Genomic DNA, 26,499 nt, shown 5'->3' with positions numbered 1-26,499 from the left:
GTTATCCTGTGCTCCCCTGATCTAGTGCTCCTGTGCTCCCCTGATCTAGTGCTCCTGTGCTCCCCTGATCTAGTGCTCCTGTGCTCCCCTGATCTAGTGCTCCTGTGCTCCCCTGATCTAGTGCTCCTGTGCTCCCCTGATCTAGTGCTCCTGTGCTCCACTGATCTAGTGCTCCTGTGCTCCCCTGATCTAGTGCTCCTGTGCTCCCCTGATCTAGTGCTCCTGTGCTCCCCTGATCTAGTGCTCCTGTGCTCCCCTGATCTAGTGCTCCTGTGTTCCCCTGATCTTGTGCTCCTGTGCTCCCCTGATCTAATGCTCCTGTGCTCCCCTGCTCTAGTGCTCTAGTGCTCCTGTGCTCCCCTGATCTAGTGCTCCTGTGCTCCCCTGATCTAGTGCTCCTGTGCTCCCCTGATCTAGTGCTCCTGTGCTCCCCTGATCTAGTGCTCCTGTGCTCCCCTGATCTAGTGCTCCTGTGCTCCCCTGATCTAGTGCTCCTGTGCTCCCCTGATCTAGTGCTCCTGTGCTCCCCTGCTCTAATGCTCCTGTGCTCCTGTGCTCCCCTGATCTAGTGCTCCTGTGCTCCTGTGCTCCCCTAATCTAGTGCTCCTGTGCTCCCATGCTCTAATGCTCCTGTGCTCTTGTGCTCCCCTGATCTAGTGCTCCTGTGCTCCGCTGATCTAGTGCTCCTGTGCTCCCCTGATCTAGTCCTCTTGTGCTCCTATGCTCCCCTGATCTAGTGCTCATGTGCTCCTGTGCTCCCCTAATCTAGTGCTCCTGTGCTCCCATGCTCTAATGCTCCTGTGCTCCTGTGCTCCCCTGATCTAGTGCTCCTGTGCTCCCCTGATCTAGTGCTCCTGTGCTCCCCTGATCTAGTCCTCTTGTGCTCCCCTGATCTAGTGCTCCTGTGCTCCCCTGGTCTAGTCCTCTTGTGCTCCCCTGATCTAGTGCTCCTGTGCTCCCCTGATCTAGTGCTCCTGTGCTCCCCTGATCTAGTGCTCCTGTGCTCCCATGCTCTAATGCTCCTGTGCTCCTGTGCTCCCTTGATCTAGTGCTCCTGTGCTCCCCTGATCTAGTGCTCCTGTGCTCCCCTGATCTTGTGCTCCTGTGCTTCCCTGATCTAGTGCTCCTGTGCTCCCCTGATCTAGTGCTCCTGTGCTCCCCTGATCTAGTGCTCCTGTGCTCCCCTGATCTAGTGCTCCTGTGCTCCCCTGATCTTGTGCTCCTGTGCTCCCCTGATCTAGTGCTCCTGTGCTCCCCTGATCTAGTGCTCCTGTGCTCCCCTGATCTAGTGCTCCTGTGCTCCTCTGATCTAGTGCTCCTGTGCTCCCCTGATCTAGTGCTCCTGTGCTCCCCTGCTCTAATGCTCCTGTGCTCCTGTGCTCCCCTGATCTAGTGCTCCAGTGCTCCCCTAATCTAGTGCTCCTGTGCTCCCCTGATCTAGTGCTCCTGTGCTCCCCTGATCTAGTGCTCCTGTGCTCCCCTGATCTAGTGCTCCTGTGCTCCTGTGCTCCCCTGATCTAGTGCTCCTGTGCTCCCCTGATCTAGTCCTCTTGTGCTCCCCTGATCTAGTGCTCCTGTGCTCCCCTGATCTAGTGCTCCTGTGCTCCCCTGATCTAGTGCTCCTGTGCTCCCCTGATCTAGTGCTCCTGTGCTCCCCTGATCTAGTGCTACTTTGCTCCCCTGATCTAGTGCTCCTGTGCTCCCCTGATCTAGTGCTCCTGTGCACCCCTGATCTAGTGCTCCTGTGCTCCCCTGATCTAGTGCACCTGTGCTCCCCTGATCTAGTGCTCCTGTGCTCCCCTGATCTAGTGCTCCTGTGCTCCCCTGATCTAGTGCTCCTGTGCTCCCCTGATCTAGTGCTCCTGTGCTCCCCTGATCTAGTGCTCCTGTGCTCCCCTGATCTAGTGCTCCTGTGCTTCCCTGATCTAGTGCTCCTGTGCTCCCCTGATCTAGTGCTCCTGTGCTCCCCTGATCTAGTGCTCCTGTGCTCCCCTGATCTAGTGCTCCTGTGCTCCCCTGATCTAGTGCTCCTGTGCTCCCCTGATCTAGTGCTCCTGTGCTCCCCTGATCTAGTGCTCCTGTGCTCCTGTTCTCCCCTGATCTAGTGCTCCTGTGCTCTTGTGCTCCGCTGATCTAGTGCTCCTGTGCTCCAAAAATAATATACAAGAGGAACCAGACTGTTGCCTTCCTCATAAATGTGATGTCAATTTCCAGATAAAATGCTGGTAGGTTGTCTTCATTTGGCACACAATAAAGAAAATACAGTGGGGGGGAACTTCCTGAATGGACCTAAACGTATACTAATAACAAACGTTTGTTTTTTTTCCACCACAAAATATTTTGCCTTAATGAACATGACCCAGAACGAGTGCTGGTCAGGGTGAAGTGGATGACCTTCCAGCTGAACAAATACATTTCAAGTCACTCCCAACCCCAAATAGAGAGAGAGCTGAGAGTGAGAGTGTGAGTGTGAGTGTGAGTGTGAGTGTGAGTGTGAGAGAGAGAGAGAGAGAGAGAGAGAGAGAGAGAGAGAGAGAGAGAGGGAGACAGAGACAGAGACAGAGACAGAGACAGAGACAGAGAGAGACAGACAGAGATATACTACAGAAATACACTACTGAAAAAGAAGGAACAGCATGTCCGAAATCAGCTCAATGTAATTGAAGAATCCATAGACTCTAACCACTTCTGGGAAAATTGGAAAACACTAAACAAACAACAACACAAAGAATTATCTATCCAAAATGGAGATGTATGGGTAAACCACTTCTCCAATCTTTTTGGCTCTGTAAGAAAGAATAAAGAGCAAAAACGTATACATTATCAAATACAGATCTTAGAATCAACTATTAAAGACTACCAGAACCCACTGGATTCTCCAATTACATTGAATGAGTTACAGGACAAAATAAAAACTCTCCAACCCAAAAAGGCCTGTGGTGTTGATGGTATCCTCAATGAAATTATCAAATATACAGACAACACATTCCAATTGGCTATACTAAAACTCTTTAACATCGTCCTTAGCTCTGGCATCTTCCCCAATATTTGGAACTAAGGACTGATCACCCCAATCCACAAAAGTGGAGACAAATTTGACACCAATAACTACCGTGGAATATGCGTCAACAGTAACCTTGAGAAAATCCTCTGCATTATCATTTACAGCAGACTCGTACATTTCCTCAATGATAACAATGTACTGAGCAAATGTAAAATTGGCTTTTTACCAAATTAACGTACAACAGACCATGTATTCACCCTGCACACCCTAATTGACAACCAAACAAACCAAAACAAAGGCAAAGTCTTCTCATGCTTTGTTGATTTCAAAAAAGCCTTCCACTCAATTTGGCATGAGGGTCTGCTATACAAACTGATGGAAAGTGGTGTTGGAGGTAAAACATACGACATTATAAAATCCATGTACACAAACAACAAGTGTGCGGTTAAAATTGGCAAAAAACACACACATTTCTTCACACAGGGTCGTGGGGTTAGACAGGGATGCAGCTTAATAAGCCCCACCCTCTTCAACATATATATTAACGAATTGGCGCGGGCACTAGAAAAGTCTGCAGCACCCGGCCTCACCCTACTAGAATCTGAAGTCAAATGTCTGCTGTTTGCTGATGATCTGGTGCTTCTGTCACCAACTAAGGAGGGCCTACAGCAGCACCTAGATCTTATGCACAGATTCTGTCAGACCTGGGCCCTGACAGTAAATCTCAGAAAGACCAAAATAATGGTGTTCCAAAAAAGGTCCAGTCACCAGGACCACAAATACAAATTCCATCTAGGCACTGTTGCCCTAGAGCACACAAAAAACTATACATACCTTGGCCTAAACATCAGCGCCACAGGTAACTTCCACAAAGCTGTGAACGATCTGAGAGACAAGGCAAGAAGGGCATTCTATGCCATCAAAAGGAACATAAATTTCAACATACCAATTAGGATCTGGCTAAAAATACTTGAATCAGTCATAGAGCCCATTGCCCTTTATGGTTGTGAGGTCTGGTGTCCGCTCACCAACCAAGACTTCACAAAATGGGAAAAACACCAAATTGAGACTCTGCACGCAGAATTCTGCAAAAATATCCTCAGTGTACAACGTAGAACACCAAATAATGCACGCAGAGCAGAATTAGGCCGATACCCGCTAATTATCAAAATCCAGAAAAGAGCCGTTAAATTCTATAACCACCTAAAAGGAAGCGATTCCCAAACCTTCCTCAACAAAGCCATCACCTACAGAGAGATGAACCTGGAGAAGAGTCCCCTAAGCAAGCTGGTCCTGGGGCTCTGTTCACAAACACAAAAACACCCCACAGAGCCCCAGGACAGCAGCACAATTAGACCCAACCAAATCATGAGAAAACAAAAAGATAATTACTTGACACATTGGAAAGAATTAACAAAAAAACAGAGCAAACTTGAATGCTATTTGGCCCTACACAGAGAATACACAGCGGCAGAATACCTGACCACTGTGACTGACCCAAAATTAAGGAAAGCTTTGAGTATGTACAGACTCAGTGAGCATAGCATTGCTATTGAGAAAGGCCGCCGTAGGCAGATATGGCTCTCAAGAGAAGACAGGCTATGTGCTCACTGCCCAAAAAATGAGGTGGAAACTGAGCTGCACTTCCTAACCTCCTGCGCAATGTATGACCATATTAGAGAGACATATTTCCCTCAGATTACACAGATCCACAAAGAATTCGAAAACAAATCCAATTTTCAAAAACTCCCATATCTACTGGGTGAAATTCCACAGTGTGCCATCACAGCAGCAAGATTTGTGACCTGTTGCCACGAGAAAAGGGCAACCAGTGAAGAACACACACCATTGTAAATACAACCCATATTTATGCTTATTTATTTTATCTTGTGTCCTTTACCATTTGTACATTGTTAAAAAACTGTATTTATATATATATATAATATGAAATTTGTAATGTCTTTATTGTTTTGAAACTTCTGTATGTGTAATGTTTACTGTTAATTTTTATTGTTTATTTCACTTTATATATTCACTTTATATATTATCTACCTTACTTGCTTTGGCAATGTTAACACATGTTTCCCATGCCAATAAATCCCTTGAATTGCAATTGAATTGAGAGAGATACAGAGAGAGAGAGAGAGAGAGAGAGACAGAGACAGAGACAGAGACAGAGACAGACAGAGAGACAGCGATACAGAGAGTGAGGGAGACAGAGACAGACAGAGAGACAGACAGAGAGAGAGATACAGAGAGAGAGAGAGAGAGAGAGAGAGAGAGAGGGGGAGGTCATGATCAGATGAGCTCCTATATGTTTCAGCATGTTCTTACAGAAAAGAACATATATGTCAGGAACATATATGGGATGCTACCCTCTACAACATAACCTTCACTATGTCACCAGGACATATACAGGATACTACCCTCCACAACATAACCTTCACTATATCACCAGGACATATACAGGTACTACCATCTACAACAAATCCTTCACTATATCACCAGGACATATACAGGATACTACCCTCTACAACATAACCTTCACTATGTCACCAGGACATATACAGGATACTACCCTCTACAACACTATGTCACCAGGACATATACAGGATACTACCCTCTACAACACTATGTCACCAGGACATATACAGGATACTACCCTCTACAACACTATGTCACCAGGACATATACAGGATACTACCCTCCACAACATAACCTTCACTATATCACCAGGACATATACAGGATGCTCCCCTCTTCAACATAACCTTCACTCCATATCAAAACTCAAAACCTACAACCTGAATTTGGACAGAATTACGGAATCAACTGGAAGGTTTACAACTACGAAAGATTATTATTCCAACGCTATACAGCAAATGTTCTGGAAAACAACTGTCACGCCCTGGTCTTAGTATTTTGTGTTTTCTTTATTATTTTGATCAGGCCAGGGTGTGACATGGGTTATTTTATGTGGTGTGTTTTGTCTAGGGGTCTGTTGTAGGTTATGGGATAGTGGTTAGTGGGGTTGTCTAGAATAGTCTATGGCTGCCTGGAGTGGTTCTCAATCAGAGACAGGTGTTTATCGTTGTCTCTGATTGGGAACCATATTTAGGCAACCATATTCTTTGAGTGTTTCGTGGGTGATTGTTCCTGTCTCAGTGTTTGTTTGCACAAGAGAAGGCTGTTTAGGGTTTTCACGGCACGTTTCTTGTTTTGTATTGTTTGTGTTTATCTTTCATTAAAGATTAATCAAAATAACCACGCTGTATTTTGGTCCAATCCCTGCTACACCTCCACTTCAGAGGAAGAGGAGAAAGAAAACCGTAACAACAACAGACCTGAAAACACCATCCGACCTGGAACTGAGTGAGTAATGTTTAGTCTGAAGCTTTATTTAATTTCCAACAACCAAGAAGAAAAACACATTACATTACTTTATAAGGACTGAATGCTAAATTAAGGCTGCCGAGCTTGATACAACTTCAAATAGCACTGAAGTGTCAAGTGAGAGGTGTCAAAGCCCTTTAGCCCAACAATGGCAGGATAGTCATACAGTCTACTCCAACCAAATGGAGAGGCCTTAGAAGCTCTCTCCCGATGTTCAGAGGTAATTAAAATACAGTACCCTGTGCATGTACAGAATGATAAGGCAAGAAATGATCACAAAATGAAGCTCCTTATGGAAAATGAAGAGACACTTTTTGCTGACTATTATAAAAATGGGAACATCAGCAACCTCATCTGCCACACAAACCATCCCCTGGCATGGCACAGTGCTATATTAGCACACTACCCCTGTGTAGAGGGGGGGGGGTGTTAATGAGGGGTGGAAACTCAGGACACTAGACAATGAGGACTCTGAGTCAGCTAATACAAATCTCTATAAGTCTAGAACAGTAATTGTACAAGGCAACCCCAAACAGTTTCAGCTGGACTTTCACCTAATCAAAGAATTTGCCCAGCAGGAGAAGCTCTCCCTTGAGAAGGATACCCCCACCCTGAGCGGGCCAGACCAGACCTCTTCATTATATAACCCCACAGATGAGCAACCCCAAGTGGAAAGTCAACCTCCCAGCACAGAGTACTACCCTCTCATTGAAATGAGGGATACATTTACCCAGCTGGAGGTAAGGCAGGTGGAGCTGGAACAGCAGGTCAGCACAGACCCAGACAACAGTCCAGCACAACAACACTCACTTAACCAGACCCGGAGAGCTGGAGGTGGAAAGGGACCTATCTTCACTCTGGACTGCGGTGAGACAACTTCAACAATATTAAAAGCAAGAGCAGGAGAAGAACAGAGCACTAGAGAAGAGGATCAGACTGCTGGTGGAGAGGTTGAGGGGGATGGCGTGTGACAGAGAACAACCCACTAGAGAGTTGGCCACCCCCACAGAGAAGCCAGCAGAACAGCCCACCTCAGCTCCCAACAAAAGTCTCGACACAACAGCAGGATAGTCCACACCAGACCCTGACCATAGCGTTGACATCACAGATCCCCCTAGCCCAGGGGATCTCACCCTCTCTGAGCACCCCCCTTGTCAGCCACCCCGATAGCCCTCCTGACAATCCCCATCCCCCCCCCCCCACACCCACTGAGGACATACACATGACACAGATTATACTCCTTATGGAATCAAATGGGAAATATATACTAGAAAAGTGTGTCTAAACTATATATACAAGTGTGTATAAACTCTGGTGCCCAAACACCCAGCGCGCCCTAGACCTTCTGTCTAAGGACCAAGTAGGTTCACCTAGCCACATAATAATACACACAGGCACAAACAACCTGAGAACACAGCAGGAAAGGGAGTCCACAGCACTGATGGGAGTGATTGAAAAAGCTTCTTCTACTTTCCTCAATACACAAGTGGTTATCTCCACCCTGCTACTACGAAATGACTTCCACCCTGCTACCACGAAATGACTTCCACCCTGCTACCATACAGCGGGCAAATGCAAGTATTTACGTGACTGTGCCTCAAAACCAAATGTTTTCCTGGCCCAGAATCTATGACCAGGTCCACCTATACAAGGCAGCAGTGCCCACCTTCGCCCGGAGTCTAAAGGACCTCGCTCTCAAATGCAGCCCCAACACTTCACACAGGAGCAACAGGTCAAAACCCACTCCGAGAGGACCTACATCCAGACCACAACACCAACAACCACATACACACCCCAACCAATCAACAACCCCCCAAGTCAACCATAACCACACCCCATTTAGGCCCCCTCAGATCAGACATATGCCCCTCCTGCCCACCCCATGCAGCAAACCCCCGCAAAGAGGGCCTCAACATGGAAGTCACACACACCCAGGCCGGGAGCGGGCAAACAGATCCAACCCCCACTCTTACACCAGCCCAAGTCAATGGCATGTACCAGATGCTCAGCAGGCTCTGGTCACACTTCGTGGCCTGGGGCCAAACCACACGACCAACAACATTGGACACTTTATGGAACACAAAGCCTTCACTATCTCATCATGGAATATCCAAGGCCTGAGGTCATCTGCCTTTGGTCTAAAGAGCAGGAACCTGGACTTCATCAAATAAATCAGAAATACAGACATTGTCATTTTACAAGAAACCTTGTATAGAGGAGGTTACAGAGAGCTGGTAGTCCCACCCACCAAACTACCAGGTGTGAAATAGGGAAGGGACTCAGTATGCTAATTTGGTATAGAGTAGACCTAACTCACTCCATTAAATTAATCAAAACAGGAACATTTTACATTTGGCTAGAAATTAAACAGAGAAACACACACACTAGAATTCCCATACTTTAATGAAGACAGCTTCTCCATCTTGGAGGGGAAAATCAATAATTTCCAGGGACATGTACTAGTCTCTGGCGACCTAAATGCCAGAACCGGACAAGAACCTGACACCCTCAGCACACAGGGGGACAAACACCTGCCTGGAGGTGACAGCATTCCCTCTCCCATATGCCCCCCAAGGCACAACTATGACAACTTAACAAACAAAAATGGGTCACAACTCCTGCAGCTCTGTCGCACGCTGGGTATGTACATAGTCAATGGTAGGCTATGAGGGGACTCCTATGGTAGGTACACCTATAGCTTATCTCTTGGCAGTAATACAGTCGTGGCCACAAGTTTTGAGAATGACACAAATAATAATTTTCACAAAGTCTGCTGCCTCAGTTTGTATGATGGCAATTTGCATATACTCCAGAATGTTAAGAAGAATGAATAGATGAATTGCAATTAATTGCAAAGTCCCTCTTTGCCATGCAAAGGTCGAATTGGCTTTTTTACCAAATTACCGTACAACAGACCATGTTTCACCCTGCACACCCTAATTGACAACCAAACAAACCAAAACAAAGGCAAAGTCTTCTCATGCTTTGTTGATTTAAAAAAAGCCTTTGACTCAATTTGGCATGAGGGTATGCTATACAAAGTGGTGTTGGGGGAAAAGCATACGAAATTATAAAATCCATGTACACAGACAACACGTCTGTGGTTAAGAGGCAGAAAACACACACATTTCTTCCCACAGGGCCGTGGGGTGAGACAGGGATGCGTCTTAAGCCCCACCCTCTTCAACATATATATCAACGAATTGGCAAGGGCACTAAAAAAGTCTGCAGCACCTGGCCTCACCCTACTAGAATCTGAAGTCAAATGTCTACTGTTTGCTGATGATCGGGTGCTTCTGTCACCAACCAAGGAGAGCCTATAGCAGCACCAAGATCTTCTGCACAGATCCTGCCAGACCTGGGCCCTGACATTAAATCTCAGTATGACCAAAATAATGGTGTTCCGAAAAAGGTCCAGTCTTCAGGACCAAAAATACAAATTCCGTCTTGACACCGTTGCCTACAAAAAATGATACATACCTTGGCCTAAACATCAGCGCAACAGGTAACTTCCACAACGCTCCGAACGATCTGAGATACAAGGCAAGAAGGGCATTCTATGCCATCAAAAGGAACATAAAATTCAACATACCAATTAGGATCTGGCAAAAAAATACTTGAATTAGTTATAGAACTCATTGCCCTTTATGGTTGTGAGGTCTGGGGTCCGCTCACCAACCAAGAATTCACAAAATCTGACAAACACGAAATGGAGACTCCGCATGCAGAATTCTGCCAAAACATCCTCTGTGTAGAACGCAGAATTCCAAATATTGCATTCAGAGCAGAATTAGGGCGATACCCGCTAATCATCAAAACCCAGAAAAATAACCATTAAATTCTAAAACCACCTAAAAGGAAGTGATTCCCAAACAATCCATAACAATACCATCACCTACAGAGAGATGAACCTGGAGAAGAGTCCCCTAAGCAAGTTGGTCCTGGGGTGATGTTCAGAAACACAAACACACCCCACAGAGCCCCAGGACAGCAACACAATTAGACCCAACCAAATCATGAGAAAATTAAAAGATACATACTTGACACATTGGAAAGTAATAACAAAAAATCTGAGCAAACTAGAATGCTATTTGGCCCTAAACAGAGAGTACTCAGTGGCAGAATACCTGACCACTGTGACTGACCCAAACTTAAAGAAAGCTTTGGCTATGTACAGACTCAGTGAGCATAGCCTTGCTATTGAGAGAGGCCGCCGAAGGCAGACCTGGCTCTCAAGAGAAGACAGGTTATGTGCACACTGCCCACAAAATGAGGTGGACACTGAGCTGAAACTGAACTATGAAATTTGTACTGTCTTTATTCATTTGGAACTTATGTGAGTGTAATGTTCACAGTTCATTTGTATTGTTTATTTAACTTTTGTATATTATCTACTTCACCTGCTTTGGCAATGTTAACATGTTTCCCATGCCAATAAAGCCTCTTGAGATAGAGAGGGTTTGTGTGTGTGTGTTGTGTGTATGTGTGTGCGCACGTGTGTGTCTATGAGTTCAGATCAGTTTCACACCATCGCCAGCTCGTTAAATATCTATATAGAAGTACAACAGGAGAAATAGTTTCTGAAGAAAAACGAAAATAGATGGAAAATGTCTAAATCAATGTTCTGGTAAAAAGTTATCTTGACTGGCGTCTACTTTATTTAAGAATGCAGGTTTTTAGACAGAAGCAATTCTTGAGAAGGAACAGACGGGGAGACGTGATAAGTGAGGGAAATTGAAAAAAAGAAGGAACGGAAAGGAAGTAGGAGGAGGAGGCGGAGGAACAGAAGGAAAAAACGTTTTCATGATGTTGATGAAAGGAAGTTTTGGATGACGTCTGATCTGGAGCAGTCTAACTACACTGTGAGACATTTGTGTATTGATGCATGTACGTATAAGATGATACGAGTTGCTCGTAAGTGACAGGCAGGCCCAAGACGTGGGCCGACGCCAGTCTGCATCCAAAATGGCACCTTATTCCCTATTCCGTGCACTACTTTTAACCAGGACCATAGGGCTCTGGTGAAAGGAGTGCACTATACAGGGAATAGGTTGTAACTTGGGAGGCAGCTCCAGTCTTGGGTCTTCTCCTTCCTGTCAAATTAGCTTACACTCTCTGCCCCTCCTTTTGATGGCTGAGCTGAGGAACAAAACACGGAGTCAGCTGATTGGTAATCCTCTCGTCTTCCCTGGATCTGTGCTCACACATCAAGGTAGGATTGATTAGCCCACAGGACTGTGCCTTCACATGAAAAGACCCTCAAAGGTATGCAGCTAACACTAGCTACATCCCTATGCACCAACACACACAGGCATGCCTGCACAAACAAACTCTCTCTCTCTCTCTCTCTCGCTCTCTCTCTCGCTCTCTCGCTCTCTCTCGCTTTCTCTCTCTCGCTCTCTCTCGCTCTCTCTCTCGCTCTCTCTCTCGCTCTCTCTCTCTCGCTCTCTCGCTCTCTCTCGCTCTCTCTTTCATTCTCTCTCTCTCTCTTTCGGTGAGATTGCAGATCCTTTGAATGGGAATTGACAAGAGGTTTGTCTTAATTTGCTTCCATCCCAAGGAGGAATCATTCTGAAGAAGAATCTAAGCACATCCGTCTGGAATGGAGGGAGCGGGGGGTTGTTCATCAGACCCCAGATAAGGTGCTGGTCCACTCTACTTGGACTAAGAAAATACATTACTGTGAGCTACAAAATAATTGCGACAGTCACACATTTGAGCTGTTTTGGCGTTATTCTTTTATATTCTTATTTACAGTAATGACACAGACTCCAAAATGACACAATTTATAATATACCATTAATTTCTACTGGGCACAAAATAATCTGAAACACAACCAAAACCAACAGCTAATGCATCCAACCAATTTGTAGAGTTACAAGCTTGATGTAGTCATAGCCAGCTAGCAATATGGGACCAAATACTGTTCACCTAAAATGGCTGTACTATGTACAAAAAGTGCTGTAATTTCTAAATGGTTCACCCGACACGGATGAAAATACCCTCACATTAACGCTAACAAAAAGCATTATGACCATCTTAATCGTATAAGCCAGATGTGCCTATCACGTACATGCCCTTACAGTATGTCCGTTATCAGTCACAAAGAGGGTGTCTTGTCCTGTTCCTGAAATTTGCTCCTCCATTCATCCCAGTCACCATCAACCAAGCATTGGGTAGGTACATGTCTGACATCAATGTGTGCACAATTACAGTGTTCATTTAATATGGTCAGTTTCAGAACATTTTATAAAACATAATAACATTATCATGCTGTTGACATGTAGGCAATGGTGTAATGGAATGGTTTTCCTTGAGTGGTAGGTTTTGTGGGTTTTGACACTCTTATTATGTAGGTGTCACAATCCACCATAATATAAAGCACTATATGTCACAACAGGTGTAAATATATTGGTCATGACAGTGTTACGACCATATTGTAACAGGTTATGACAAGTAATGTCAGCTGTAATGACATATGACATGGTTAATGTGTCATGTGTTATCACACTAGGTGTCAAATGAAGTGTTACCAAACTGTCTCATACATTAGAGGTGTTTAGATGACACCTAGCTAGATAGTTAGCTAACTATAGCGACTGAAACAGATTATGACACCTTGCTAGATAGTTAGCTAACTATAGCGACTGAAACAGATGATGACACCTAGCTAGATAGTTAGCTAACTATAGCGACTGAAACAGATGATGACACCTGTGTTTCCCAGAGCTTGGGGAAGTGTGTTTCTGACCAGCACTGTCCCAGAGCTCGGGGAAATGTGTTTCTGACCAGAACTGTCCCAGAGCTTGGGGAAGTGTGTTTCTGACCAGAACTGTCCCAGAGCTTGGGGAAGTGTGTTTCTGACCAGAACTGTCCCAGAGCTCGGGGAAGTGTGATTCTGACCAGAACTGTCCCAGAGCTCGGGGAAGTGTGTTTCTGACCAGAACTGTCCCAGAGCTCAGGGAAGTGTGTTTCTGACCAGAACTGTCCCAGAGCTCGGGGAAGTGTGATTCTGACCAGAACTGTCCCAGAGCTCAGGGAAGTGTGTTTCTGACCAGAACTGTCCCAGAGCTCGGGGAAGTGTGATTCTGACCAGAACTGTCCCAGAGCTCGGGGAAGTGTGTTTCTGCCTCAGCAGCAGGTGCACGACACAAAACTTTATTAGCATTATAGCATATGTATCGGTGAATCGCTGGGACATATGAAATACGAGTGATAGTGTAATCAATATGTAATAGCTGCGTAAAACATGAATAAATGTGTTTGTTTATTATGTACTGTGCAGTCATAATCCTGATTGATCTACAAGCTTATTTGACTCATCACATTATGTTATTTGACACGCAAAGACCCAAATGACCCAAATGTTGATTACTGGAAGGGTTTATGTTATGCTACGTTATGGTATGTTATCCTACATTACGTTATGCTATTTTATGTTATGCTATGCTACGCTATGTTATGTTACATTATGTAATGCTACGTTATGTTGTGCTACTTATGTTATGTTATGCTATGATACTTCATGCTATGCTATGCTACGTTATGTTATGCTAATGTTATGCTATGCTAAGTTATGTTATGCTACGTTACATTACGCTATGTTAAGTTATGATATGTTATGTTTTATTGTGCTACGCTGCGGTATATTATGTTATGCTATGCTACGTTACATTACGTTATGTTATGCTCTACTACATTATGTTATGCTATGCTATGCTACATTTTGTAATTTTTATGTCATGGGGTGACAGCCTATTTATCATATCATATTATATATAATATAATAGTTCTATTTATTATTACACCGAAACAAGATGCTTCTGTCCCATGTGGTGGAAACCAGACAGTCAATCTGATTAATCCAAAACAGGCTTTCCTGAAGGTGAGACTCCTCTGGCGGATCTTCCATTTGTTTATGGTTAGAAAATGGAATACAGTGTACCAACCTCACAAACACTAGCTCTAGGGGACAGTTGTTCCCTCTACAGTGTCCCAACAGAGTCCTTTCTGCCCAACATTCTGTCTGTTTTTGGTTTCAAGGCGACGAGGTAAGGAAAGGGATTTAAATAAATACAGAATTCAGACCAAAAATAACATGGTGACCGAGATACATTCTTTACACTCCTATCAATCAAGAAACTCTTTAGCAAGCTCAGTTATCTTCTGCACCAGAATGTGTATAATCATGTTCTGATTATGCAGAGGGGACAGTTCATCAGGTTGGGATACATGATTATTTCAACAACAGCTGTTTAACTGTACAACCCTTGAATGTAAACAATATTTGCATACCAAGCTGGTGTTGACACAACACATATTGGCTTTATCACTCCCCCAGGCCTCCAGGCCCATACAGTGTCTTACCTCTACTGTACAATATAGCCGTTGTTAATTTGTCAGAGACACACACTCAGGGTCCCTTCCAGGCATAAGCGGTTGCTTGGGGCCCACGGCTGCTACAGCCTCCGGCCAACCTAAGCCTTTTTTTAAAGGAACCCAGTCGGGTTCTCAACATAGTATTGAGAGTAGAATAGTAGAATAGACCAGGTGCAATTTAAAAATGTGGTTGTTCATCAGCAGTTTTTGTTTTGCTATGTCAGTCAGTAGCAATGTTTCCATGAACTTGTCCAAGGGTCTTTTCACAGTCCCCAAATTCAAAACAAATCTTAAAAAGCACACAGTATTATATAGAGCCATTATTGCATGGAACTCCCTTCCATCTCATATTGCTCAAATGAAAAACAAACCTGGTTTCGAAAAACAGATGAAGCAACACCTCACGGCACAATGCCTCTCACCTATTTGACCTAGATATTGTGTGCCGTTTTTAAACGTAGTAGTTCTGTCCTTGATCTGTTCTTGTCTATTGATGTTCTGTATTATGTCATGTATCATGTTTTGTGTGGACCCCAGGAAGAGTAGCTGCTGCTTTTGCAACAGCTAATGTGGATCCTAATAAAATACATAATAACAGAGAATGTTTTTCTACATTTAGAAAGTTTGCAAGAAAAAATAGATTAAAAAAACAATTGTCTGCTGCAGTGTGTTTCCATTGAACTATCTTGTGTCGATTAAAAACAGCTGGATGTTAATAACATCACACAGAAAAAAATAAAACATTTTAGAAAAAACCCAGTGACTAATAAAAATTAAGTGGTTAAAAGTGTTTCCATTATCCATTTAGGCAAATTGTGATAAATTGACGACAGCCTGTTTGCCCTCCCAGCTATCTGTTTCATGTCACAGGTAGGCAGCGAAAGCCAGCTGGAATGCAATAACAGACTAATATTTGTCATATTCTAATAATTCTCATGTGCCAACGTATCGCCATGGTGGTACTTGCACTCCTGTAGATCTGTAATAATTGGATGGTTAAACATGCATCCAGCCAATCATAAATGCAAGGTGAAGCAATTCAGGAATTCTTGAAAGTCATGACAATCGCTGTTCTGCAAAGAAAGATGATTTTTACAGTTGTTTAAATGTTTACAAATGTTTATTTTTTCCAGCAGGAATTTATCATGAAATGTGGAGAGGACCTTCATAGTTGGGAGATGACACGTCCCTGTAACGGGGTGAGTGACTGGTTGCCGGGAAGTCAGGCGCAGGAGAGCAGAGATGGGTGATAACAGGATAACTTTAATATACACCCTGGCCCAAAGGCACAGGCCAGGCAGCACAAAGCACAACCACGGTAACATGAACCGGATTAAACAAAACAAACAAACCTTGGTTTGAAACAAACCTAGCGCAAGCCAGCCTGTAGCGTAACGCCCTACACAAAGAACAATTCCACACACAGACATGGGGGAAACAGAGGGTAATATACATTAGGTCTGATGAGGGAAATGTGAACCAGGTGTGCGGGAAAACAAGACAAAACAAATGGAAAATGAAAGGTGGAGCGGCGATGGCTAAAAGAACGGTGACGTCGACTGCCGAAAGCCGCCCTGAACAAGGAGAGGGACCGACTTCGACTGACTTCAGTGACAGTCCCATGGACCCATATACCTATTAGTAAAACGCCATTTCAATCAATATTTATTGCAATAAATATAGTTGTTTATACAAAATAATTACCAGCCCCCGTCAAATGGATACAAATTGGTGTCAATTTTTAGAACATTTCTCCGCTGCAATATTTTTTTGTTGTTGCAACATTGCTTTTCTCAAATTTACCTTGATCAATGGAAACCTTATGTCAAACACTGACAGTCACTCAATTAGCCATGTCAGCTAACACTTTTTAGATTGGTAGTTAGTCTAGCCAGCTATCTAAACTTGTAGTAATCATGACCGAATATCGACCGGGCTCGCAGGGCACCTGTGTAGAAAAGTGTAGAATTGCAGGAAATTGCAGTGATTTGTCGAATGTCGTTGTGTTGCCCGTGTGCTTACTCTGTGCCTGTCTTGTTTCATGTCTGTTCCTTATTAAATGTTGTCTCTCCGTACCTGCTTCTCATCTCCGGTGTCGGTCTGTACATATACTGTATGATTGCTGCTTTTACATGGCTGATGATAGTATAGTAGTTACATCACCTGCAGTGTTGGTGAGTGATGAACTACAGTACATGCATTTTTACACATCTAGGTATTGTTTTCAGTAGTTAATTACTTTTTTGGCATGTAGCGGTGTAGCTAACTACAGGAACTACACGCTACCGTTTTACCATGTAGCGGTGTAGCTAACTACAGGAACTACATGCTACTGTTTTACCATGTAGCGGTGTAGCTAACTACAGGGGCTACACGCTACTGTTTTACCGTGTAGCGAACTACAGGAACTACATGCTACTTTTATTGGAACAAAAAAAAATATGTGTGAAATAGTCAATAATTTCCTTTCTTAAGCAACATCACACCTGCCTGTCACTCCCTGACCTTAGAGATCCTTTTATGTCTCTATTTTGGTTTGGTCATGGTGTGAGTTAGGGTGGACATTCTATGTTTTGTGTTCTATGTTTTCTATTTCTTTGTGTTTGGCCGGGTATGGTTCTCAATCAGGAACAGCTGTCTATCATTGTCTCTGATTGGGAACCATACTTAGGTACCCTTTTTTCCTCCTTTCTGTGTGGGAAGTAAACTTTGTTTGTAGCATTATAGACCTTAGGCTTCATGGTCGTTTTTTGTGGTTATTGTTTTTTGCCAGCGTCATTCCAAAATAAAGGAATATGTACGCTCACCACGCTGCGCTTTGGTCCTCCTCATTCAACGATCGTGACACTGCCTATAATTTTCACTTCGTTCTTTGTGTTGAATACACAAAATTAAACATTTTATTAACATTTGACCCGAAAGTAATATGTTATTGGAATTTGTATTCTGTGACATTTGAGATTTTCATATGATACTTTTTCTTGAAGTACTTTGAATGAAGTAGAACAAGTTTTCCAAAGTAACTTTCGTTAATCTCTGGGACAAAACTATAAACTATCAAAATAAAGAAAGTTGCACAATCCATATACACTGCTCAAAAAAATAAAGGGAACACTTAAACAACACAATGTAACTCCAAGTCAATCACACTTCTGGGAAATCAAACTGCCCACTTAGGAAGCAATACTGATTGACAATAAATTTCACATGCTGTTGTGCAAATGGAATAGACAACAGGTGGAAATTATAGGCAATTAGCAAGACACCCTCAATAAAGGAGTGGTTCTGCAGGTGGGGACCACAGACCACTTCTCAGTTCCTATGCTTCCTGGCTGATGTTTTGGTCACTTTTGAATGCTGGCGGTGCTTTCAATCTAGTGGTAGCATGAGACGGAGTCTACAACCCACACAAGTGGCCCAGGTAGTGCAGCTCATCCAGGATGGACCATCAATGCGAGCTGTGGCAAGAAGGTTTGCTGAGCACATGTGACAGACGTGACAGTCTGGAGACGCCGTGGAGAACGTTCTGATGCCTGCAACATCCTCCAGCATGACCGGTTTGGCGGTGGGTCAGTCATGGTGTGGGGTGGCATTTCTTTGGGGGGCCGCACAGCCCTCCATGAGCTTGCCAGAGGTAGCCTGACTGCCATTAGGTACCGAGATGAGATCCTCAGACCCCTTCTGATACCATATGCTGGTGCGGTTGGCCCTGGGTTCCTCCTAATGCAAGACAATGCTAGACCTCATGTGGATGGAGTGTGTCAGCAGTTCCTGCAAGAGGAAGGCATTGATGCTATGGACTGGCCTGCCCGTTCCCCAGACCTGAATCCAATTGAGCACATCTGGGACATCATGTCTCGCTCCATCCACCAACGCCACGTTGCACCACAGACTGTCCAGGAGTTGGCGGAGGCTTTAGTCCAGGTCTGGGAGGAGATCCCTCAGGAGACCATCCGCCACCTCATCAGGAGCATGCCCAGGCATTGTAGGGAGGTCATAAAGGCACGTGGAGGCCACACACACTACTGAGACTCATTTTGACTTGTTTTAAGGACATTACATCAAAGTTAGATCAGCCTGTAGTGTGGTTTTCCATTTTAATTTTGAGTATGACTCCAAATCCATTCCTCCATGGGTTAATAAATTTGATTTCCATTGATCATTTTTGTGTTATTTTGTTGTCAGCACATTTAATTATGTAAAGAAAAAAGTATTTAATAAGAATATTTCATTCATTCAGATCTAGGATGTGTTATTTTAGTGTTCCCTTTGTTTTTTGAGCAGTGTATAAACTCCCAGCAATTTAATTAATGGTAATTTACCAACATTTCGGCAGCACACTAAGGAAGGCACAGTGATGCAGTATATTGCTGGGAGTTTCAATACTGAGTGTGGGACTTTCTTTCTTTTGATAGTTTAACTCTGGGATAGGCGGGACACAAATGTCCCACCTGGCCATTTGCCAGGGTAAAAATGCAGAGCGCCAAATTCAAATAAAATACTATGAAAATCAAACTTTCATTAAATCACACATGTAAGATACCAAATTAAAAGCTACACTCATTGTGAATCCAGCCAACATGTCAGATTTTCAAAAAGGCTTTTCGGGAAAAGGATAAGAAGCTATTATCTGATGATAGCACAACCGTAAACAAAGTGAGAATAGCATATTTCAACCCTGCAGGCACCACACAAAACGCAGAAATAAAATATGAATCATACCTTACCTTTGACGAGCTTCTTCTGTTGGCACTCCAATATGTTCCATAAACATCACAAATGGTCCTTTTGTTCGATTAATTCCGTCCATATATATCCAAAATGTCCATTTATTTTGCGTGTTTGATCCAGAAAAAAACAGCTTCCAATTTGCGCAACGTCACTACAAAATATCTCAAAAGTTACCTGTAAACTTTGCCAAAACATTTCAAACTACTTTTGTAATACAACTTGAGGTATTTTTAAACGTTAATAATCGATCAAATGGAAGACGGGTCTATCTGTTTTCAATACAGCAGGATCACAAACTAACGCTACTTTCCTAGTCTTGCGCTACTCTGAAACAGTACACATAACGTTACCCTGATCCAAGATGGCCGCACTTCTTCATTTCACAAAGGAATAAACTAAACCACATTCCAAAGACTGGTGACATCCAGTGGAAGCGGTAGGAACTGCAAACAAGTGCCTTAGAAATCTAGTTCCCCATTGAATTGACAGTGACCTAAAAAAAACAATTCTGAATGGTTTGTCCTCTGGGTTTTGCCTGCTACATAAATTCTGTTATACTCACAGACAAGATTCAAACCGTTTAGAAACTTCAGAGTGTTTTCTATCCAAATCTACTAATAATATGCATATCTTATATTCCTGGCATGAGTAGCAGGAAGTTGAAATTGGGCACGTTATTTATCCAAAAGTGAAAATACTGCCCCCTATCCCAAAGAGGCTTTATGTAAATTATATTTGACATAGTCCTTTATCTTTAGTGTAGCTCAACTTCTTCCATTGTGAAGTAAACGGTAGTTCGGTAAACTATTTAGGAGCCTCCCCGTCACTGATCACCTGTTCATACGGGAGAGCGGCTTTTGATCCTGTAGCAATACTATAGCGGAACTACTGCAGTCACAAGACTTCCCACCATGTTCTACATTATTATTCATGTTTATTGGATGACAAAACAGGGTTTTCACTTTCTGATTTCCCTGTTTTCTGTTCCCTGGCACTGGATCTCCTTTTCACACTTCTCTCCCTCCTAATGTTTTCCCTGCTGATGTCCCCTGTCTCAGTAAGCCAGCCACCTCCATGTATTTGTACGCCTCATTTCCGACTGCAGTAACCTGATCCACAGACAGCTGATAGCACAGAGCAGCCACCAGCCACCCAGACTGTCCAAATATGTCTGAAAACACGAGCTGATTAAAATTAGCCCCTGTCCCTCCACAAGCAGGACAGCAGGAGAGGAGGGGGAGACACTGCAGTCAGTGGCCTGTGGACGGCAGTCCTGGGTTGAAATACTGCTTGTTTTCATTCAAATATTTAGATTGATTCAGTCACAATAAAATGATTGGAAAATTCCTAAAAGTGCTAAACCTGCCCATGCAATCCAGTTAGACTTTAAGACAAATGCTCAAAGTAGTTGAAAGAAATCACCGACAGTTTGAAGCCAGGCAGGTCTGTTGCAAAAGAGACAACCCCCGCTCCTCCTCCTCCACCCCCTTCTCCTTCACCTCCTCCACTCCTACCTCCTCCTCCTCCTCCTCCACCTCCCTCCTCCACCTCCCTCCTCCACCCCCCTCCTCCTCCTCCACCCCCCACCTCCTCCTCCACTCCCCTCCTCCTCCTCATCCACCCCTCCTCCTCCTCCACTCCCACCTCCATCCCTCCTCTTCCTCCACCTCCACCTCCTCCAGTCCCACCTCCACCTCCTCCAGTCCCACCTCCACCCCTCCTCCACCTCCTCTTCCTCCTCCTTCACCTTCTCCTCCAACCCCTCCTCCACCTCCACAACCCCCCTCCTCCACCCTCACCTCCTCCTCCTGTTCCTCCTCCTCCCTAGACCACACACAGAGTACCAGGGTGAGAGTGAGGTAGTTACAGGACACTGGAACTGAGGCCCTGTTGGCACCTGGTGTCCCCTTTCCACTTCCACTCCCTCAAATAATCTCACTACAGGCCTGTCTGTCTGTCTGTCTGTCGATCGGTTGATCAGACCTGGGTGGGATTTGTACTTTAGAGATAATTCCCATTGGTTCCATTGCACCAAGTATTCTCAATCAAATACTCGGAATGTCTGTCTGTCTCTCTCTTTCTCTCTCTCTCAATTTAATTTCGATTCAATTTAAGGGATTTATTGGCGATGTTTACATGCAAGTGAAATAGATAATAAACTAAAGTGAAATAAACATAAAAAATTTACAGTAAACTTTACATTCACAAAAGTCCTTTCAAAGGTCATATTATGTGCAAATAGTTCAAATGCAAATGGGCAAATAGTTAAACATAAATATGGGTTGTATTTACAATGGTGATGGTTCTTCACTGGTTGACCTTTCCTTGTGGCACAGGTCACACATCTTCCTGATGTGTTGGCACTATGGTATTTCACCCAATAGATATGGGAGTTGATCAAATTTGGGTTTCTTTTCAAATTCTTTGTGGATCTGTTTAATCTGAAGGAGATACGTGTCTCTAATATGGTCATACATTTGGCAGGAGGTTAGGGAGTGCAGCTCAGTTTCCTCAGTCTTCTCTTGAGAGCCAGGTTTGCCTATGGTGGCTTTTCTAAATAGCAAGGCTATGCTCACTGAATCTGTACATAGTTTTGGGTCAGTCACAGTGGTCAGTGGCAGGATTCTGCCACTGTGTACTCTCTGTTTATGGCCAGATAACATTCTGGTTTGCTCTGATATTTTGTTAATTCTTTTCAATTGGTCAAGTAATTATTTTTTGTTTTCTCATGATTTGGTTGGGTCTAATTGTGTTGCGATCCTGGGGCTCTGTGGGGTCTGTTGGTGGCTTTGTTATGGAAGGTCTGGAAATTGCATCCTTTTAGGATGGATGTCAAATTTAACGTCTCTTCTTCTGGATTTTGATCATTAGCGGGTATCGGCCTAATTCTGCTCTGCGTGCATTATCTGGTGTTTTACGTTGAGGATGTTTTTGCAGAATTCTGCAAGCAGAGCCTCAATTTGGTGTCTATTGGTTGGTGAGCGGACCCCAGACCTTACAACCATAAAGGGCAATGGATTCTTAAACTAATTCAGGTATTTGTAGCCAGATCCTAATAGGTACGTTGAATATTATGTTCTTGCCTTGTCTCTCAGATCGTTCCTAGCTTTGTGGAAGTTACCTGTGGCGCTAATGTTTAGCCCAAGGTATGTATAGTTTTTTGTGTGCTCTAGGGCAACGGTGTGTAGATGGAATTTGTATTTGTTATCCTGGCGACTGGACCTTTTTTGGAACACCATTATTTTGGTCTTACTGAGATTTACTGTCAGGGCCAAGGTCTGACAGAATCTGTGCAAGAAGATCTAGGTGCTGCTGTAGGCCCTCCTTGGTTGGTGACAGAAGCACCAGATCATCAGCAAGCAGTAAACATTTGACTTCAGATTCTAGTAGGGTGAGGCCGGGTGCTATGTGTGTATATATATATGTGTATATATATGAAAACAAGGACATTTCTAAGTGAACCAAAGCTTTTGAACAGTAGTATATATACAGTTGAAGTCTGAAGTTTACATACACTTAGTTTGGAGTCATTAAAACTCATTTTTCAACCACTCCACCATTCCACAAGTCAGTTAGGAACTCTACTTTGTGCATAAGTCATTTTTCCAACAATTGTTTACAGACAAACTATATCACTTATAATTTACTTTATTCAGCTCGGAAAATTCTGGAAGTTAATGTCATGGCTTTAGAAGCGTCTGATAGGCTAATTGACATAATTTGAGTCAATTGGAGGTGTACCTGTGGATGTATTTCAAGGCCTACCTTCACACTCAGTGCCTCTTTGTTTGACATCATCAAAATAAATCAGCCAAGACCTCAGAAAAGTCTGGTTCATCCTTGGGAGCAATTTGTACAAACAATAGTATGCAAGTATAAACACCATGGGATCATGCAGCCATCATTCCACTGAGGAAGGACATGCGTTCTGTCTCCTAGAGATGAACGTACTTTGGTGCGAAAAGTGCAAATCAATCCCAGAACAACAGCAAAGGACCTTGTGAAGATGCTGGAGGAAACAGGTACAAAAGTATCTATATCCACAGTAAAACGTTGTCCTATATCGACATAACCTGAAAGGCTGCTCTGCAAGGAAGAAGCCAATGCTCCAAAACTACCATAAAAAGCCAGACTACGGTTTGCAACTGACAAAGATCGTACTTTTGGAGAAATGTCCTCTGGTCTGATGAAGCAAAAATAGAACTGTTTGGCCATAATGACCATTATTATGTTTGGAGGAAAAAGGGGGAGGCTTGCAAGCCCAAGAACACCATCCCAACCGTGAAGCACAGGGGGTGGCAGCATCAGCTTTGCTGCAGGAGGGACTGGTGCACTTCACAAAATAGATGGCATCATGATGATGGAAAATTATGTGGATATATTGAAGCAACATCTCAAGACATCAGTCAGGAAGATAAAGCTTGGTTGCAAATGCGTCTTCCAAATGGACAATGACCCCAAGCATACTTCCAAAGTTGTGGCAAAAAGACTTAAGGACATCAGTGTCAAGGTTTTGGAGTGGCCATCAAAGCCCTGGCCTCAATCCTATAGAAAATGTGTGGGAAGAACTGAAAAGGCATGTGCGAACAAGGAGGCTTACAAACATGACTCAGTTACACCAGCTCTGTCAGGAGGAATGGGCCAAAATACACCCAACTTATTGTGGGAAGCTTGTGGAAGGCTACCCTACCGAAGTTAATCCATTTAAACGCAATGCTACCAATTACTAATTGAGTGTATGTAAACTTCTGACCCACTGGGAATGTGATGAAAGTAATAAGAGCTGAAGTAAATCATTCTCTCAAATATTATTCTGACATTTCACAATCCTAAAATTAAGTGATGATCCTAACTGACCTAAGACAGGGAATTTTTACTTGGATTAAATGTCAGGAATTGTGAGAAACTGAGTTTATTTGGCTAAGGTGTATGTAAACTTCCGACTTCAACTGTATATATAAACTCAGAAAAAAAATAAGTATACATTTTTTAGGACCCTGTCTTTCAAAGAGAATTCGTGAAAATCCAAATAACCTCACAGATCTTCATTGAAAATGACCTTAAATGACCAAAGTAGGGATGCATCCCAAATGGCATCCTATTTCCTAGTGCTTCTATTGGCCCTGGTCAAAAAGTAGCTAAAGGGAACAGGGTGCCATTTTGAGATGCAGATATAACTATTAAAACCTCTTAAGGATTGGCTCCTTTCCTCCAATATTCACCCAAATCTAACTGCCTGTAGCTCAGAAACACTTTGAAGTGGACATGTGGAAGTAGAAGTAGAAGAAGTAGTAGAATATAATACAAAAAAAAACAACAATTGTTCTTTTGTATATTTTTTGTACCACCATCTTTGAAATGTAAGAGAATATAATGTATTAATCCAGCCTAGGTACAATTTAGATTGTGGCCACTAGATGATGATAGGATTAACGTTTATCGTTGAAAGAATGAGCGTTACACCGAGGCCTGTACTCTGAAGCGGGATCGATTTGGAGGTAGAGGGTCCGTCATGGTCTGGAGGCGGTGTGTCACAGCGTCATCGGACTGAGCTTGTGGTCATTGCAGGCAATCTCAACGCTGTGCGTTACAGGGAAGACATCCTCCTCCCTCATGTGGTACTCTTCCTGCAGACATGACCCTCCAGCATGACAATGCCACCAGCCATATTGCTCGTTCTTTGCGTGATTTCCTGCAAGACAGGAATGTCAGTGTTTTGCCATGACCAGCAAAGAACCTGCATCGCAATCCCATTGAGCACGTCTGGGACCTGTTGGAACGGAGGGTGAGGGCTTCGGTCATTCCCCCCAGAAATATCCGGGAACTTGCAGGTACCTTGGTGGAAGAGTGCGGTAACATCTCACAGCAAGAACTGGCAAATCTGGTGCAGTCCATGAGGATGAGATGCACTGCAGTACTTAATGCAGCTGGTGGCCACACCAGATACTGACTGTTCCTTTTGATTTTGACCTCCCCTTTGTTCGGGGACACATTATTCAATTTATGTTAGTCACATGTATGTGGAACTTGTTCAGTTCATGTCTCAGTTGTTGAATCTTGTTATGGTCATACAAATATGTACACATGTTAAGTTTGATGAAAATAAACACAGTTGACAGGGAAAGGATGTTTTTTGTTGTTGCTGAGTTGATGTTGAAGAGGATGGGGCTTAAGCTGTATCCATGTCTCAGCCCACGGCCCCGTGGAAAGAAATGTGTGTTTTTGCCAATTTTAATCGTAAATTTGTTGTTTGTTTAGTGTTTTCCAATTTTTTTCAGAAACGGTTAACTGATTTCTGACATGCTGTTCCTTATTTTTCCGTAGTGTATTTCTGTATTGTACGATCAGGTTTTCTAGGTCTCTATGTTTGTGTTGGTTTCTTTCTTCTGTTTTTCCATTCTTCATCAAACCATTTGTTGTTAATGTTGTTAGGTTTTCTATTTGACATTTTCAAATATAGTGTTTAGGTTTTCTTCTGACAAATTTACACCTTTATTACAGTGAAACTTTTTTGTCCTGGATGTTGTCTACAAGGGATTGAATTTGTTGTTGACTTGTTATTTTTTGGTATGTTTCCACACTACTTTCCTTCCATCAAATAGCATTTCATGATATTATTCAGTTCCTTTGGCTTTGATGCCTCATGATTGAGTATTGCTCTGGTCAAGTGGACTATCTATCTATCTATCTATCTATCTATCTATCTATCTATCTATCTATCTATCTATCTATCTATCTATCTATCTATCTATCTATCTATCTATCTATCTATCTATCTATCTATCTAATTGTCTCTCTGTCTCTCTGTCTCTCTGTCTCTCTGTCTCTCTGTCTCTCTGTCTCTCTGTCTCTCTGTCTCTCTGTCTCTCGTGTGACAGTGTCAGTTCATAGTTTGCTCCTAGTTCCCTTTGTTCAAACAAACAGCCTGATGTCAGAGAAACTCTTTCCCACCCAATAGCAGCTAGAGAGTAGCACACACACACACACACACAC

The sequence above is a fragment of the Oncorhynchus clarkii genome, chromosome 7 (assembly GCF_045791955.1).
Source record: "Oncorhynchus clarkii lewisi isolate Uvic-CL-2024 chromosome 7, UVic_Ocla_1.0, whole genome shotgun sequence".
NCBI lineage: Eukaryota > Metazoa > Chordata > Actinopteri > Salmoniformes > Salmonidae > Oncorhynchus > Oncorhynchus clarkii.
This window is presented reverse-complemented; position numbering follows the sequence as displayed.